Raw genomic sequence first — 17,303 nt, 5'->3', positions numbered from 1 at the left:
TACCTTGCAATCTTCACTCCTCTGTTTCCTCTCCATCTGAAGCAGCTAGAGCCATTAGAACAGTTTAATCCTACAAGCAAACACATTATAAGTCTGAGATTCATCCTCTTCTTGTTAACAATATTCAATAGCTGGTCAGATTGTGTTCACCAACCAGGGAACAAACGTTTTTACTAGAAACATTTACCAAGCCACAAGCCATGGTACTTATGGTAGCACAAACTTATGGAGCTATATATATTTTCGAAGATCCTTAATACTGTCATGAGTGGGGGATTTCCTCCCACTGTCCAAAATCACACGCTGGTAGGTGGATTGGCGACTCAAAAGTGTCCATAGGTGTGAGTGTGGGAGTAAATGTGTGAGTGTGTGTCACCCTGTGAAAGACTGGAACCCCCTCCAGGGTGTGTTCCTGCCTTGCACTCTGCGATTCCAAGCAGGATTGGGATCCTGCACTATACAAGTGGTTACAGACAATTAATGAAAAAAATAAATATTAATTAAATAATATTTCAAAAAAAGTCACAAACCCACATGACTCAACATGACTTCAACCAAAATTTAGGGTGCATATAGCTCCCTTTATAGCTTTCTGGCATGTTTTAGTAGTTGTATTTTACCTCTATTCAAAATGTTTTGCCCTCTGTGGGTAAAGGTTTATTATTGACACTACATTACCCACAATCATTCTCTGGCGCATGTGCTATGAGAAGTCCCCGCCTCCCGAAGCCCCCTCCTCCCCATTTCATGTAAGATGGTGGTTAGAAGGTGCAGCAGTTCTTGGTTATAGAGGCTAGCAGAAAAGGCTTAGCATTTTCAGTAAAGAGCGAGGAAATATCCCCCTAAAATCCAAGCTCCCTGTTTTCTTAACCCTCCAGAGTGCAGAAATCTGTCTCATATCCAGGTCCCAACTGCTGAGCACAGATCTTGGGAAGGACATATATAGACAGGGTGAGTATCCAGCAGTCTGCTAACCCGGACTGGACAGAAATCTCGCCATGGACCAAGCTAGCCAGAGGAAAGACTGAAGTTAGCGCTGCAGTTTTATGGCAGGGATTCGTATTGAAACCTAAAGGAACAAGTACAGCACTGTGTCGTATGGACCTGTTTTTGTTGTGTTTGGTTGAGAAAGTATAATTTGAATGTGTGTTTTCCAAACTGTTAGGAGAGAGAGAGAGAGAGAGAGTCGGACTTTGCCGGGATGACACAGGCCCCAAGAACAGTTACTGAAATAATGTAGAGATCTGAGGTCCAGGCTGTGTGCTAACCCGCGCGCCAGTTCTCCATATTTTTATACATTCACGAGGGCTTTTTAATTGTCTAATGCTGTTGTCGGACTTGTTAGTGTGCGGCTTTGGACGTAGCCAGCTGCGTTAGCGGTTTCGGTAGCTTCTCCGACACCGCCTTCACTTTAAATTTCTACTTACTACGTCAAGTTTTGTTTCTTTTTGTAACTCTTTCAGTGAAACTTAAATGGTGTTTTCGTGTCTTGTGTTCGAAATATTTTAACGAGCTCACGTGTTTTACTGACCCGCTAATTCAGGTTGCCTGTCAGTTAGCTAGCTTGCTAACGTTAGCTCATCGACTGGTGAAAGCGGGTTTGGGTAAAACACACAAAATTAACAGTTAATTCGGGAGGTGAGCGCTTATATGAGCTCGGTGTATATCGATTTCTATCAGGTCCTGTGATTTCGGTAACTTTTATTTTCTCTTTTACTGGTTGACTAGCTTGGCTCTGTTATAATTAACAGGACCTCTCCACCCATCGCTTGTTTACAGTCACGTTGCTCACGTTATAATGTGTTCCCTCCAAAACTAAGGCATTTAACATATGCGTTTTCACAGTTCTAATAACCTCTGAGCGGTCGTGTTAGGAATTGAAATACTCGGAAAAATGTTTAATTACGATGTTCATGACGTTTCCTGATGGCGTGAATGTGTCACACTACTCTGACATCCACAAACGAACATACACGTAGATTTTTCTGTATCATGGGGAGATTTACATACGTACATGGATTTTGTGGAGCCTTACCCTAACTGTAACCATATTATCTACTATCATAAAGCTAGTCCCATCCCTGACCCCAGCTCTAACCTTATCCTGACCTTAGGATATGTCTCCACCTTAAAGTTTGATTTATATTGTGAAGACGAGTTTGTGGTCCCCACTTGGAAGATAAGTCCCATCATTTGTGGTAAACATTTACATTATGCACAAGAAATGCTACATATCAAACCTTTTAAATTACAAATAGTCATTTGCATTCAGTACGACAGAGTATAAAATAAATGTATTAAGTTCACTTCAGTTTAAGTAGTACTTTTCACTACTAGTTTTGTCACAAAGCAGCTTTATAGAATTCCAATGCCGAACTCCAGGTGAGCATGGCAGAGTTGACAGAGGCAAAGGAAAAAACCTCCTCAACATAAGGTACAAACTTTGACACAAACCAATCCATCCTCCTCTGTTTGGCACCAGAGCAAAACAGGAGGATATAAGCAAAGATCAGTATGAATGAATTACTATAGGGTTAAAATGTGTCCAGTAGTCTATACAGCAATGCTATGAGTGTGTTAAGAACTGTGTTAATAAAGAATCACAAATGGCAGCTGAGCAGTGAGCAGCTATGATTAAAGCCCAGTGTCATCAGTGCTTCATGAGAAACGAGCAAGAATCTTGAGGCTTTTTCTGGTGGACATGTAGGTACTGTCTCATGGTCTAGCTGATGATATGTCAGGCTGGGACACCCCAATCCGGACATTATTTCTTCAGCATCAAGTCAAATGGGCAATTGTTTAACTTGTCAGAAAGAGATACAGATTGTTACATGATAGCAGTGAAGCGAATCACCAATTATGTGTTTCTGAGCTCATTGACCACTGTAAAAATGATTACAGCGTGAGTTGTATCTCCTTCAGGGCTCATTAAAATGACAATTTATCAGTATAACACTGAAATATAATCACTGATCTGTGAAAATATTATTGTGACAGAGTCTTAGGCATCAACACATTATTCAAATGTCTTTATATTGGCAGAATTTCCCTGTGGAAATCACCAAATAGAATTATAAAAAAATAAATTGCATATGGAAAAAAACGTAAAATATAGGTGCCTAATTTGAAGTAAAAATTTTGCTTGATTTCACCTGGATGACCCTGACCAACTTTATTAAAATCTGATGCACAAACCTGAGTTAATGTAACGTAATATAATGTATTGATTAGCCAAGTTAGACATGGGAGGGGAACTACAGATGTTGGCTGTTTTTGAGGACAGTTTTGGATATTTTTAAAAGTCCCCCATTGATCAACGATTAAATCACTAAAAACACCCATCTGTTCATTATAATTGTACATTTAGGGGTTATTTCCAAGAACAAAATTCCTGATGCCTTCAAAGTAGCTTAGGTGTTACCCTACAGCTTTGCTTTCTTTCAGTATGCACAGATCTAAGAATAAACAATTATTCTCTATCTCTGTCTCCACTTACCGCTGGGCTGCTCACCTGTAGCTTGAAAGCTCCACCCTTCAATTTGACAGAATTGGTTCCTTAGGTTTATAATGATGTAAAAAACCCTGGTTGTGTGAATCTGTTTAGTTTCAGACACTTGCGGGATATTAGTTTAATGACAAAGTAGAAATGCTCAGTCATGGCGTTCTAAGCAAATGCTGATGTGCTGTCCATTTAAAGAGCTTTTTAAATCTGACTGTCAGGTGCTTCAAAAATTTTGCATTCTATAATTTCTATATATATTCTATAATGCATTGTATTTGGTTTGCCTTCTGCCCAGTAATTCCAGGTAGGCTCCAAACCCACCGTGACCCTGAATTGGAGAAGCGGTTACAGACGAATGAATGAATGTATTTGGTTTGTACTGTCTCTCCAGTGATGGCTAGCTGTCATTCAATCTCTTTCACTGGGATGATGACTAATATGTATTTTTTTTATTACACCACATAGCATTTGTTAAGCCCTATTCGGAGGGGATTAGTTTTCCCTGTGGACGTAGGGGTAAAGTAATTATTACTTGAGTATCTCAGTAGTTTTAATCCCGTCCAAATAGCCCGTTTCAGTCATTTTTCTGGAGTGATTGCTCCCGTTTCAGGATAGACTCTTGAGCTTTTTACCTACTGTAAAACGAGCAGTAAAAATTACCCAGGTTATATTAATCCCTTCCATATTTAAGTGTGGGGTAATATTGTGTCATATCCCACACAATTTTTTTTGCGGGTTTTCTTGAGAACGGAGGAGCTGAAGGAGTGCACCACGCACCATTCTCAAATCCACGAAATGGCCTGTAGGTATATTTTGTCCATGCTAGCCTTCATACGTGTTATGAACCTGTGTCTTTATCATTAAATGTTTTACAATATTGGTTATAATATCTGCGTGAAGGATTAGTAAAGTTTTTTTGCCACCTTTTCACCTGTTACCTGTTATGAAGAACTAGAAGACAAAGTTGTGTATGTTTTTGGTGGGAGGGGTGATCTCAGAACAGTTGTGACAGTCTAAAAAATTCCAGTAGCTCTGCTGTGTATGATCCACACTGTGTGACGGCAGTGCGTGAATCAAGTAGCCACTCCCATCTGTTATATTCACCCCGTTTTCATATCCAGTGCGAATCCACCATAAATATTACTGACGTCTTGTGGAAAATTACATTACCCCAGCTCCCCATGTAAAACTAATCCCATCCAAATAGGGCTTAAGATAACATTTTGTCTAAAGGTTTGTAAACACCCCTTAAAATTAATGAATTCAGCTTCTTTTAAGGTGCAATCCTTGCTGACACAGGTGCTTGATTGTTTATGCACTGCCTGTATAATCTCCTTAGAACAGCATAAAATGAAACAGAACTATCTGAAGCAGCTGCATGTGAGCTCAAGGCTTCCATGCTCTACAGCAAATATATGCCAGAGGGTTAGAAATTGCCCCAGCATTGGGCTGTGTAACAGTGGCATTGAGGTCTGTGGGGTGATGGAGCTCCGTTTTCTGACTTTGGAGTGAATGGTGTCATTTGTGATTCAGAAAGCTATCCAACATTTGTAGACAATTTATTTTTGTCCATGTTTAAAAGGAAACATTATCTTTAGTATTATATAATGATTACATAGTAGTCAAACTCTTCTCTTGCTCTTTGAAGTATTTTGGTATTAGAGATGCAACTTAATATTCAGATCCTATTAGTATTTGCAGTTAATTGGCTTAAAATATATTGCATCTGATAACTGTTTAGAGTTTACTCATATTTAAAACAGATAATTGAGATATATATATATATATATATATATATATATATATATATATATATATATATATATATTCTGCGCTAGAAGAACATAATGGTTTTGCAACACTAGCCTATTGCAACCTAAAATGTATTTATTTATTTATAATTTCTCTTTGTTACAGTAAGCACCCTCACATTGTCACCTTAACCTGCAGAATTTAAGGGTGTGTTTATACTTGTCAGTTTTGGTTCAGTTAAAACGAACCCTGATGTGGTTGCTCCATTAATGCAGTTTTTTTTAGAATAAGTGTGAACAAATCCTTTCGAACTGTTGTGTGCATCAAATAAGCAGACTGAACCTGCCTGAGCAGGTGGGTCAAGGTCTGTTTCTAAAAGAATTCTGATGCGGTGAGTTTAAAGCAAAATAAACCAAATGCAGGACATGATGTCATGAGATTTACAGCAGTCAACTTGACACGAGTGACACGAGTTGCACAAACCAGCAGCAGACCTCCTTTGGTTTGTGCAGCGGTGGTATATCTCATGCTTTTTGGTTTCTTTATCCATTTTTACTGCCGCTTCCTGTGTTTCCAGTTGGTAAAGATGCCATCGGGTATAAACAACCCTGAAAAGCAGGTTAAGCCCATTGAATTTCATTTTTCATAATATAAAGTCATAAGTGTGTCATACTTCATTAACCAAACCAGGGCTGTCCCGAATACCATTTTTAGGGCTTCGGCGCTTTGGTCGCATAATTCACAGAATATTCGTGGCCAGCCCTAGGAACTACAAGTATAAATACACCCAAAGAGCCCAGTCCATTACAGACTGCATTAGAGATATTAGATATTTTAATGTAAGTAATATTTTTATCGTATTTGCTTGGTGTTTCTAGATGTTTTATACATTTTCTTAAACATTATTAGCTTTCTTTGACCTAGTAATATTACGAAAATAAATTTAAGAAATGCGTTCACATCCCTTCTGTCTCTTCTGAGCAGGCAGTTTATCTGTATATAACAGTGTCTGAACTAATACAAGGTAGCCCAAATCATTATTGTCTAATGGAGCATTCTTTCCAGCTGCATCATAATCTTAAAAGCCGTCTTGTGTTTTCTCATTGGTTACTCATAATGTTAAGGCCTGTAGGAATTAGTAGTGTGTAACAATGTTACCTTTGTTTGTAGGCCTTTAAATCAGATTATCAGGCACTTCAGAATTGTGCACAGTATAGATTATAATTTATTTACATTTAGGACGCATTGTATTTGGTTTGGACTGTCTCTTCATTGATAATGTTAGCTGTCAGTCTTTGCTTGTAGGCCTTTTCTGTGTACGTACACTTGACACAATATGCGTCCGAATGTGGACTAGCACAATGAATCATGATTGGCAGACATATTTCTTTCTCAGTCTAAGTATTTGATCCCTTAGAGAGTAGTATTTTGACATCAGTCTGTGTTTGTTATTATTGATTTATTTTCTTACATTGAGACTTAACCCTTTCTTTACTCATTAAACACAGGGACAAGAAGATTCCAATTCAGTTGTAAGGGGGAAAAAGCCTCAGGACCTTTCAGCTTCTATATTGCTTCCAACTTTATTTAGCTTTAATTGAAAAGCACGGCAGCAAAGCTCTTTACAGTAACCACCTGGTTCTTTATTGTGTTTAAACTATGTTGGGTGTTTTATATGCATTTTCTGATCTGGTATTTTAGGCATAAGGCCTTTTGTAATGTAGATGCTGCATGGAAAATAACCAGTGGCAACGGACACTCAACGTGTTTTGCTCCATAAACAAGTTTAGTGGCATTAAACTGTTATGCTGTTTGTTTAATAATACAATATATCTCACATTTAACCTCACACACTCTGATAAATGGCCTCAATTTTGAAGTAAAATATTTCTTAATTTCCTTATGTTAGCGAGAATACAAATGAGTGATGTTTTGAAATAACTTTTAAAGAGAGAGACAGCAAGCCCATTTGCTTGGTCTGTACTGCGTGTGTGTGTGTGTGTGCATGCGTGTGTGTGTGTATGTGTTGGGAGAAGTTGGGTCATACATACACTGATATGTATGATTGAATACATATCAGTGAATATAAGATCATCGATGGACAGGAATCTCCCTGTCCCCTTGTGGAGGAGTTTGCACTAGCAGATATTGTCAGTGGCGCAGACAATGTTGTAAGTCACTTTTTAGGCAAGGGTCACAGCTGATATCCAACTCTGCTCCCAGGGGGCACATGCTATAGTGTCTAGTTGCATAGAAATGACGGTGGCAAAAAGCCATAAGAGGCTTGTTACATAAGAACAAGTCTGCACAGAGTTACAGAGTTGCTTGGGTTTGTTTGAGTAGGCCCACCTGAAGCCTGCTTGCACAGTCTGTATAAGGTTGTGTACTCAGTGCTTCTGATAAGACCTTATAAACCTACACACACACACACACACATTTACTGCTCTCACCTTTTGAGGGGCTGCTTTCAGAAGTTAAATCTTGTTAAATCCACGGTTTAGATAGACGTTTGTTTCACCCATATTATATTCTCTTGCTAACTTTGTGATCCAAGTTTGAATCCCTTGCAAGTGTCATTTTGCTAATTCTTCTTGTTCAGGAGTGACAGTTTGACTTGAATTCTGTATTTTATGCTCCATTCATGTGTTTTTGGATCTTATAGGTATCATGTGAAATAAGGATACACTCATTTAGAATTTTTTGAGCCGAAACGCTAAACGATAATTAGCACATTGGAGTAGCCAATATCTATATTAATAAACGATAATTATCTTTTTGTAATTAAACCAAATTCACATTGGATTAAAGCAAAACAAAATCTTTATTTATAGGTTGTCATAGGACAAGCCTTTTCTTCAGTATTTGTACATTTCTGTGTTTTTTAATTTTATCTTTTAAGTATATTAGTTGTAGCGCATTTATATTTCTATCAAAGATTTACTGCTGGTTCCCCATGAATGGTTTCTACAGGGGTGCTAATTAGTGCAGCATCAGGTTTCTTTGGAGAGCGAGGGGAGAGAGCGTTTGTGATCTTTTTTTTCATCGTGTTTCAGTAATAAATTCAGATGCTGAATGACGATGTATTTTATATAAGAAGGGCTCCTGCACGGTGGTAGTGTGAGAGTGAGTGAGTGTTTGTAATTGTTTATCATCGGGTTTCAGTAATAAGTTCAGAAGCTGAAAGGCTCTATAACTACTGTCGTGTTTTATATATGAAGGGTTTATACACTGTTGTGGTTAAATGTATCTTTTTGTCGTTTAACCTGCTGTGTTTATGTTTACACTGCTGTCTGTGTGTGCGTGTACTAAGCGTCACTGTTATTTTTAATTAGTTTTCACAACAGAGAAATTTAACTGTGAAAAAACGTTCACACAGCAGATGTAGTTGTGTATTTACAGGTGTCAGTGCATAGGCGCAAGCACAAAAATGGCACCAAGTTATTAGTTGTAATATCGGCTTAAATTCCAATGTTGAACCGATAACAGTAACTAAAAAATCCAGCAAATAATAAATCAGCAAATAATATATTGGCTGCTGATATATCGTGCATCACTAATGTGAGAATGTTAAGCTAGCTCTTTCTGGCTTCCATCTCTGCAGTGGGTAATCAAGTGACTAAGGATATTTTTGCTGTTTTAATTGTGTGGCAACTTGCTCTGTTTCAGTTGTTCAAATTAAAAGGGTCCATACATAATCATAGGGATTCCCTTAGTTAAGATTATCAGGGTGTGAGTTTAGTAAATGCCATTTTCCCTAGCATTTATGTGATTGTTATTGTTGTTTTAAACAGTCATTAAATAAGTCTTTATTTGAACAAACAGCAACATTCAAGGCTGTTGGGACCAAATGTTCTTGAGATCCTGAAAGCGGGACTGGGTGGTATAACGTTATACCGTCTATCGCTGTATTTACAAATGTGGGTGGTATATCAAAATTATGATGTGTGGTGTGTCAAATTTCTGTTCTGTATTTGACCAAGGTCTGTACAAGTCCAGAGTCAATTCATGTGCACTTTCATGTACCAAGTAATCCACCACAGTTGAATGAAGAATTTCATGTGACTGTGTACTCACAAATGAGGCTCAGCACATCCACATCCTCCCTACGTTAATTCAGTTCATTTCGTTAATATATTCAGGTGGTATGCAAAATGTGGATACCTGCCAGCTATGGTCTGAGGGTCACAGCAAGATTTGTTGCCTAGACTTTTAATTTATCCATAATCTCTTCTAGTCTGTTTTTGTTTAGATCATTCCCATCAATCTGTTTGTTCTGACAATTAGTCTTGTAAGTTATGTCATGTCATCCAACTGTCAGCTTTCCTGTATAATTACTAGTTTAATACTTATACCCTTGTGAAGCTTTTTGCAGCTCTAGGTTTGGGAGGTTTCCACACTTGTCACTTCCCTGGCAGCTACTGCTACCAGATTTTCACAGCACTACAGAGTGTAATAGCCATCAGGCCATGCTGTGGACATAAAGCATGCTGCTCTAACTGTCAAACTTTTGTGTTATTCATGTGACATGTGGCATTTCCTCTTAGCATTCGCAGACATGAAAATGAGAAGTTGCAATGATCACTGCAACTGTTTGTGTAAATACATTTACATTTATTTTTTTTCATTAATATTAGTATGATTTCTTAGTGGCTCTAATTTGCACATTGACTTATTTTATGTGACAGTTAACAGTGTTAACAGTGAAGCACTGCAGTGATTTTAGTTTTTCTTTCAGTTTGCATAGAGGAAGTCTTCCTGAAACATGCACAGCTACAGCCAAATCTCACTTCCTGAGCTCAGTCACTCCAATTTAGCTTTCTTCTGTGATTCTTTATTTTGGGGAAAGATTAGTTTGCACCGTATCAGCTGTCACTGGAAATGAACTGTAACAATACACCAAAAGAAAATGCAGCCTTGGAGTGAATTATCACGAGAAAGAAGGAAAATACGGGAAAAGATGGGAAATAAAAATTCTTTTTATCAAGACATTGGCGTGTATATATACAATTTAAACATGTAACAGGATTTGACTTTTTGGCATACCACTGTTTTAAACATGTAGTTTACTTCCAACCATTCTACCACAGAAACAGAACAGTTGCAGAAATGATTGGAAGACCAATACTGCCATCATAGTAATTTAGTCAAATAAATTACAGTTTCACCAGTGAATGTTTTGATGCACTGATCACGTCTGTTTTCACCCTCCTGCTGCACTCTCTCACACTGATCATGTGGTTTTTGGTCTCTTCTCTGAGGGGAACTTCTAAACAGTTAAAACATACACAGCTGCAGCACCCAGGAGGAGGAGCAGACAATATTTTTCCTTCAAAATGCTCAAAATTCGTCTCACTTAGCCTGAGGAAGATGTGTTTCCACTCTCAGATTGCATACATGTACATTAAAGACACAAATGTATATTGAATCTAAGCCAGCTTTGTTTAATTGACTACCAGACAAATCCAGTATTATTAAGAACTGTAATATTTAAGTATATCAAAACACATTTTTTTAAGTTGCCTGAAAAGTGTGAAACAATGTTTAATGGTGGTATAAAATGTGTAGGCTACATTACAGGTAGTGATAGTGTTCTCTAGGGCTTTGCCATATCATATTGTTCACAACGATATTGTCATTATATTTAAAATGATTAAACCATGGTATTATGTAATAAATGAAAGGAGTCTTTAATATTAATATTTATTTAATTACAATAACACTAATAAAACATTTTGTTTTGTTGCAATAGTCTGTTCTTGAAATTGATAAAAATTGTCAGTGTTTTTTCATCTTGCCAGTAATATCCGCTGAAATATTGTGACGTTATTTTAGGGCCATATTGCCCTCCCATAGTGTTCTCCATGCTTTATATTTTGTTTGTAGTGATAGATCGTGTTCCAAATTATATTGTCTCAAGTTTCTTTGCACTTAAGTTATACAAAGCTTTGTGTGTGTTGTAATATACACAGAAATGTGACTTTTGCCATTGTTCTCTTCCATAATCATAGTGTTGAATGAGTGTTGTGTGTACTGAATATCTTTATAAAATATATAATTATATTTTGATGTAGTACAGTATATTTGGTTTGGGTTTTTGCCCTTTAATAACTAGTATGTTCTGAGACATTGCTCTGCTGACCTGTTTGTAGTATTTATGTCTCTTAATCCATGGTATATATTAAAATAACAGCAAATAATTTCATTAGGAATCTATTATACTCTGATTTTTTTTCCTCTTTAAAAATATTCTATCTTGCTTTCATAGTTTATTTAAGATAGCAGAAGAATGTGCATCTTCTTGGCTCACACAATACATAGGCTTCTCTGTAACTGTATCTGTGGGAAAGTGCCTGAGTGTTTTCACTGAAGCTTGACCTACTTTGGATTAAAGGATGTGTCATACTGACCTCTGCACAATGTGAAAAGAAATACAATGTGTGTTGAGAGTTTGTATTCAGGCATATTTCAGTGGAAGAATTATTGGCTATGTTAAGTCCTGTGCAGTTTTGAGCCTTTGTTCTCTGTTAACTTAAATGCACATTGTTGATAAATGGCAGTGGTTAGAGGCATTTCAGAGACTTAACAAACAATCAAAATCTCCGCTGTGTTGAAGAACTATTTTTAAGTGGATATGTAATATAGTCACTGCAAGGGTTTCAATTTTCCATATTTTGTCAAAACAAGGGAATGTAAAATGTGGTTACTTTTGATTTGATGTTAAGAGTAACAGCGGGTTCAAGATTCAACAAAAGAAAAATTCAAAATAAGGGTAGTGGTGGTGTTTTTATGGTCGTGGACAGCTGTTAACAAAAAAAGAGGATACTTGTATTGATTTACAAATAAAATAAATTTTACTGCTACATTTTTATTTAAAATGCAACGTAAATAAGCAAATTACCTTACAAAATAATTAAGTTTTCACACACTTAAATGTGTTTTTTACTGGATTAATGACTGCATAGCAGTCTTAAAATAGTCCTTTCTGATTTGCTGGGTAACAGGTTTATCGGGATGTTGTACGCAGTTGCAATAATATCCTGCTTGCTTCATTGCTCACCAGTTTAATACAAATGTAACAAAAAAACAGTGATTTATTTTTTATATTAAATACAGTGAACAACTGATGTACAATCCTTCTTAATGCGTTAATAAGATAAATAGGATCTTATATATTCACACACAATTCTGAGACCAAACCTGTTTACTTTGAGGTCAAAAGGGCTTGCATAATATATAATTTTATGATTAAAAAAATAACACTAAAATCCCACCTTTTCCATACGCAAAATGATTAGATTAATCTTGTCTAATACTGAAATTAGGAAATATGCCCATTTAAAATTTGATCCCAGCCAAGCGTTCCAAAAGAAATAGTCCCCCTCCTCTTTAGTGTAGGACATGGCATGCATAATTTCCAAAAATAATTTCAAATTTTGGTTTATTGAACTACACCTTAGTTCTTCTTAAGTTTACTTGGGTCCAGAGAAGGCAGCAGCATTTCTGGGTCCTGTTTATATAAGGTTTCTTTTTCGCATTTAAGTGTGTTTTAACTTGTTAATGTGACCCCCCAGGGTGTGTTCCACCCAGTGATTTTGTATAGGCTCCGGACCCACCGCAATCCTAAACTGGATAAGCAGTTACAGAATGAACTTGATGTAGCAAAAGACAATGTTTTAGAAAGCTTTTTCTAAGCCCAGGCAGTGATTTCCACTACACAAATATCTGTTTTTAATGCAGTGCCACCCGAAGATCACAGCCAGTGGATATCGTTTTTGGGCCTGCTCCTGTGTAAATGTAGATTTCTCCTGATTCTTTGAATCTTAATGATGTTATGTAATGTAGATGTAGAAATCTCCAGTTGTTAGCATTTTTCATTGAGAAATGTGATTCTTGAATTATTTCATTGTTTGTCCACTTTCACAGAGTGCTGAACCCCTTCTGAGTCTATACTTCTGTAAGACTCTCGGAGGTGTACTGTTTTTAACCTAGTCGCCAGTTAATCATATTTATATTTTGTGTCTTGTTTGCTTGTTCCAAATTATTTTGGAATGTTTTACTAGAGTTAAATAACTTTACTCATTACCACAGAAACTCATTTGTAAATCAAGTTGTTTACTTTTGTAGCACTTTCATTAATGCACATAGCCATCTCCTAAGTTTGGAGACATTTCCACCTTAAGTAATATAAAACAGCAAAAATAATCAATATTATCCACCTATGGGTACCTAATTTACAAACACTGGGGCTTCATAAACACATTAAACCGGTTTCGAGCATGCAATCTGACTGGAGAGGATTGCAATCCTGAACGCCGTCTTTAAATGTATAGTTGGAGTGTGTTCTGAAATAACAGTCCTTTGAATACAGCTGTGGTAAAACCGAGATAGACCTTGACAGCATTATGTTTAGCCTCTTGCTTTGGTGTTTCAAGAGGAAAAACCCTTCATCTTCTGTAGACAGTGACTCGTTTAAATTCTGAGAATTGCAGGATGGTCTAGATTAATGCTGTAAATAAATGAAAGTTATTACTGTGATATGAGCCCTTAAAACCCTCACTATAGGCGCTTGATCCTGTTTTTCTTACCATTGGGTTTTTTTTTCTTATACATTCAAAAAAATGTTTTTCCCCTGACCACAACTGTTGCCGTTTAATAATATTTTATCTACTTATAGCAGCAGAGAGATATTATTATTATTTTGTTTTTCATACAGCTTTGAGTTTATATTATCCTTGTGTAAGTGTTGCTTGCACCAGCCTATGTTTCATTGTAATAGTGAAACTAGTTCAGGACATAGAACATAGAATACCAGATTTGAGTATTTCGATTATAAAAATTTTTTTTAAGAAAAACAGGATCAAGCGCCTATAGTGAGGGTTTTAAGGACTCATATCTCATTAATATTTTTTATTTATGTACAGCATTAACCTACACGATCCTGCAATGAGCCCATTTATAGATGGTTGTCTGCAAGCTGGAATGTATGGATTTATGAATTTGGTATGTGTACCAGGCATTGATGTGCTTTTGTTTCTGCTATTATGCTTTTATGTTTTAGGTTTGAATGTAGTAGGAAGTGACAATGAGTACGTTTACATGCAATTAATATGTAATTCTTATTAGTGATGCACGATGATATCAGAATTATATCGGTATTGGAAAATTATCTTTAAAAAGATAATCAGTATCAGATTGATGCTTTGATTTTGTCAATATTTCAAACTGACAACAAAAAAATTGACTGTTTTACATGTAGAGAAAAAAAAAATGCTAAGATTCTTCCCCGTCCGACAGTGCTGAAGCTCTTTTTTTTTCTGTGTTACTGTATTGTAGAATAGTTACAATCTTATACAATGTATTGGCATTTTTCGTGTATTGCTACCTTGCAACCTGGAATTAAAATGGATTATTTGAGGGTTCGCATCATTTCACTTACAAAACGTACCTACAATTTTGAACAATTGATTTTCTTTTTATTGTGAAGCAAACAACAAATAGGACAAAACAACAGAAAACAGTGTGCATAACTGTTCAGTACAGTACTTCTGTAGAGCCACATTTTGCAGCAAGTACAGCTGCAAGTCGCTTTGAGTAAGTCTGTAAGCTTTCCACATCTTGCCACTGGGACTTTTGCCCTTTCCTCAAGGCAAAACAGCTCTTTCAAGTTAGATGGTTTCTGCTGGTGAACAGCAATCTTCAAGTCTGACCACAGATTGTCAGTTGGGTTAATGTCTGGGCTTTGACTAGGCCATTACAATACATTTACATGTTTTCCCTTAAACCATTTGAGTGTTGCTTTAGCAGTTTGCTTTGGGTCATTGTCCTGCTGGAAGGAGAAACTCTGTCTCTGTCTCAAATCACTGACAGACCAAAACAGATTTTGCTCAGAAGTATTCCTGTATTTAGCACCATTAATCTTTCCCTCGACTCGGACCAGGTGATGAGATGTGTTGGTTTCATGTTGGTCTCATCTGACCAGAGCATCTTCCTCCATATATTTGGGGAACCTCCCACATGCCTTTTGGAATACTCAAAAGGAGCCTTCCTATTTTTTCTAAGTTAAGGCTTTTTTCTGTCCACTCTTCCATAAAGCCCAGTGTACAGCTTATTGTGGTTGTATGGACAGATTCTCCAGTCTCTGCTTGGGAACTCTGCAGCTCTTTTAGGGTTACCTTTGGTCTCTTTGCTGCCTCTCTGATTAATGCCCTCCTTGCCCAGTCTGAGTTTTGCTGGGCGGCCCTCTTTTGGCAGGTTTGTTGTGGTACCGTGTTCTTCCCATTTGATTATAATGGATTTGATGTTTTTTTTTTTTTATAACCCAATCCTGACCTTGACTTTTCAACAACTTTGTCCCTGACTTGTTTGGAGATCATCATGGCCTATGTTCACAGAAAAGAAAAAAAAAAAAAAAAGAAATTCTGTTTTGTTCCCCCACCCCCTCATTTCACTTCACCCACTTAGACAAGATGCATCACATACATACAATTCAGATAAAAAAAAAAACATTTAAATACTAGCTGTAATGTAACAACATGGGTACAAGGGTGTGGGGATTGAATATTTTCACAAGGCAGTGTAAGTCTACTGGTATTTGTGCTAGATCATTTGCTTTGTTAACAGTCATTAATTTCTTATTAATATTTGTAATAGTTTAAGGAAAACATTAATTTAATTTAACTTGTAAAGTTGTGACCAGTCTCTAACAAACAGATAGTTGAATAAATGTGGCTAACAATTTTCTCAAGAGACTTATTTGATTTTATTGTTTTTTGTACAGTTGGTTAAGATTTTCTGACATATGCAACATTTATTTACATTAATGTTAATTCAGGGTATTTCATCTTTCTGTATTTTATAAATTTGTATATAGAAACTCTCATATTGGTTCATCCCAAGTTCTTGATCAAATTTCTGATTATTCAAGTGGTCATGTAAAAAAGTTTTTTTTTTTTTTTTTTTTAAATTGCAAAATCTAATTACTCAGTGCAGGTACTCATACTACATGTCTTTTTTGTACCTTGCACATGTTGTCATAGCTAATTTTTAAAGTAACAAAGCTAGCCATTGTCTATTGAATTTTAAAATTTAAGTGATCGTGTAAACCTGTTGTAAACCTATTGCAAACCTGTTGCAAAATTTGCGTGTTCTTCAAAAAAAATGTGCAATGTTTTTTTTCCATGTATGAATATTTTTTAAATGCATTTATTAATGTCATTTTAAACAAAAATGAATGTATATCTACACTAAAATCTTTCAATACTCTCTGCTGGACAATAGAGTGAGAACATAACCTGCATTTAACATATGGCCAAAGGTCAATGTATATTCTTTACGGCCTGGTTTTTGTGGTGATTTGTGTTGTTTCTAGCTACTGTTGAACTAGAAATTAATTTATTTGAGGTAGGACAGAAAGTATTTATTCTAACTATATATATATATAAGTTGCGATACACTTTTTATTTGCTCATGCTAGGATAGTAAAAAGTAATTAATGATTCCTCTTTATGCATCTTTTCTGAATCAAATTAATTGCTTATCCCTCCACCATATTTATTCACATGTAGTCTCTGTGGTTTGTTTGCCTGTGTATTTATTACTTTACGTCAAGGTTGTCGAACTCCAGTCCTGGGGGGCTGCAGCACAGTTTGGAACTTGCATCACTCAAACCTAATTTAAGTTAACTTTAATAAGAATAATTACTCTCAGGTTTATTTTGTGTATTAATATAAAGAAGACAATACATTTTACTACAGGTAATAGGCCCTCATGGCCTTAAGTCTAAGACTTCTGATTTGTACATAACGGTTCGTTTAACATCTTGCAGTAGCAAGCTATTTTAGCAATGTCAAGTCATAGTCTGTTTATAAGGCAAAAACGGAAAAGATTCCCTGCTCAGACACATTGCAAATTCTATTACTGGACAGTTCCTGTTGCTTGTTTTTGAGGTGTGAGAGGATGGATAACAGTTTGGGACACTGTTGCCAACTCCCCAGAGATGGAGAGCCAGTCTTGCAGGGTCTGCATGATTTCTTGGGACCTCACTTGCCAG

At 36.4% G+C, this 17,303-nt stretch overlaps 1 protein-coding gene across 3 annotated transcripts in view; it reads left to right on the top strand.

Moving 5' to 3' along the window:
• The first annotated feature begins 761 nt into the window (after window positions 1–761).
• The window catches only part of cnot4b (CCR4-NOT transcription complex, subunit 4b), a 41,709-nt gene continuing 25,167 nt past the window's right edge, over window positions 762–17,303 (top strand). For 2 of the 3 annotated variants that reach the window (XM_066669256.1, XM_066669254.1), the window contains exon 1: window positions 762–951. The gene's annotated coding sequence lies outside the window, so the exon portion shown is untranslated. Of the gene's footprint in view, window positions 952–985; window positions 1,097–17,303 lie in introns of those variants that run through there. The other variant, XM_066669255.1, reaches the window with a different exon arrangement.

This window comes from Hoplias malabaricus, chromosome 4, assembly GCF_029633855.1.
Source record: "Hoplias malabaricus isolate fHopMal1 chromosome 4, fHopMal1.hap1, whole genome shotgun sequence".
In the NCBI taxonomy this organism is placed as follows: Eukaryota; Metazoa; Chordata; class Actinopteri; order Characiformes; family Erythrinidae; genus Hoplias; species Hoplias malabaricus.
This window is presented reverse-complemented; position numbering and strand designations above follow the sequence as displayed.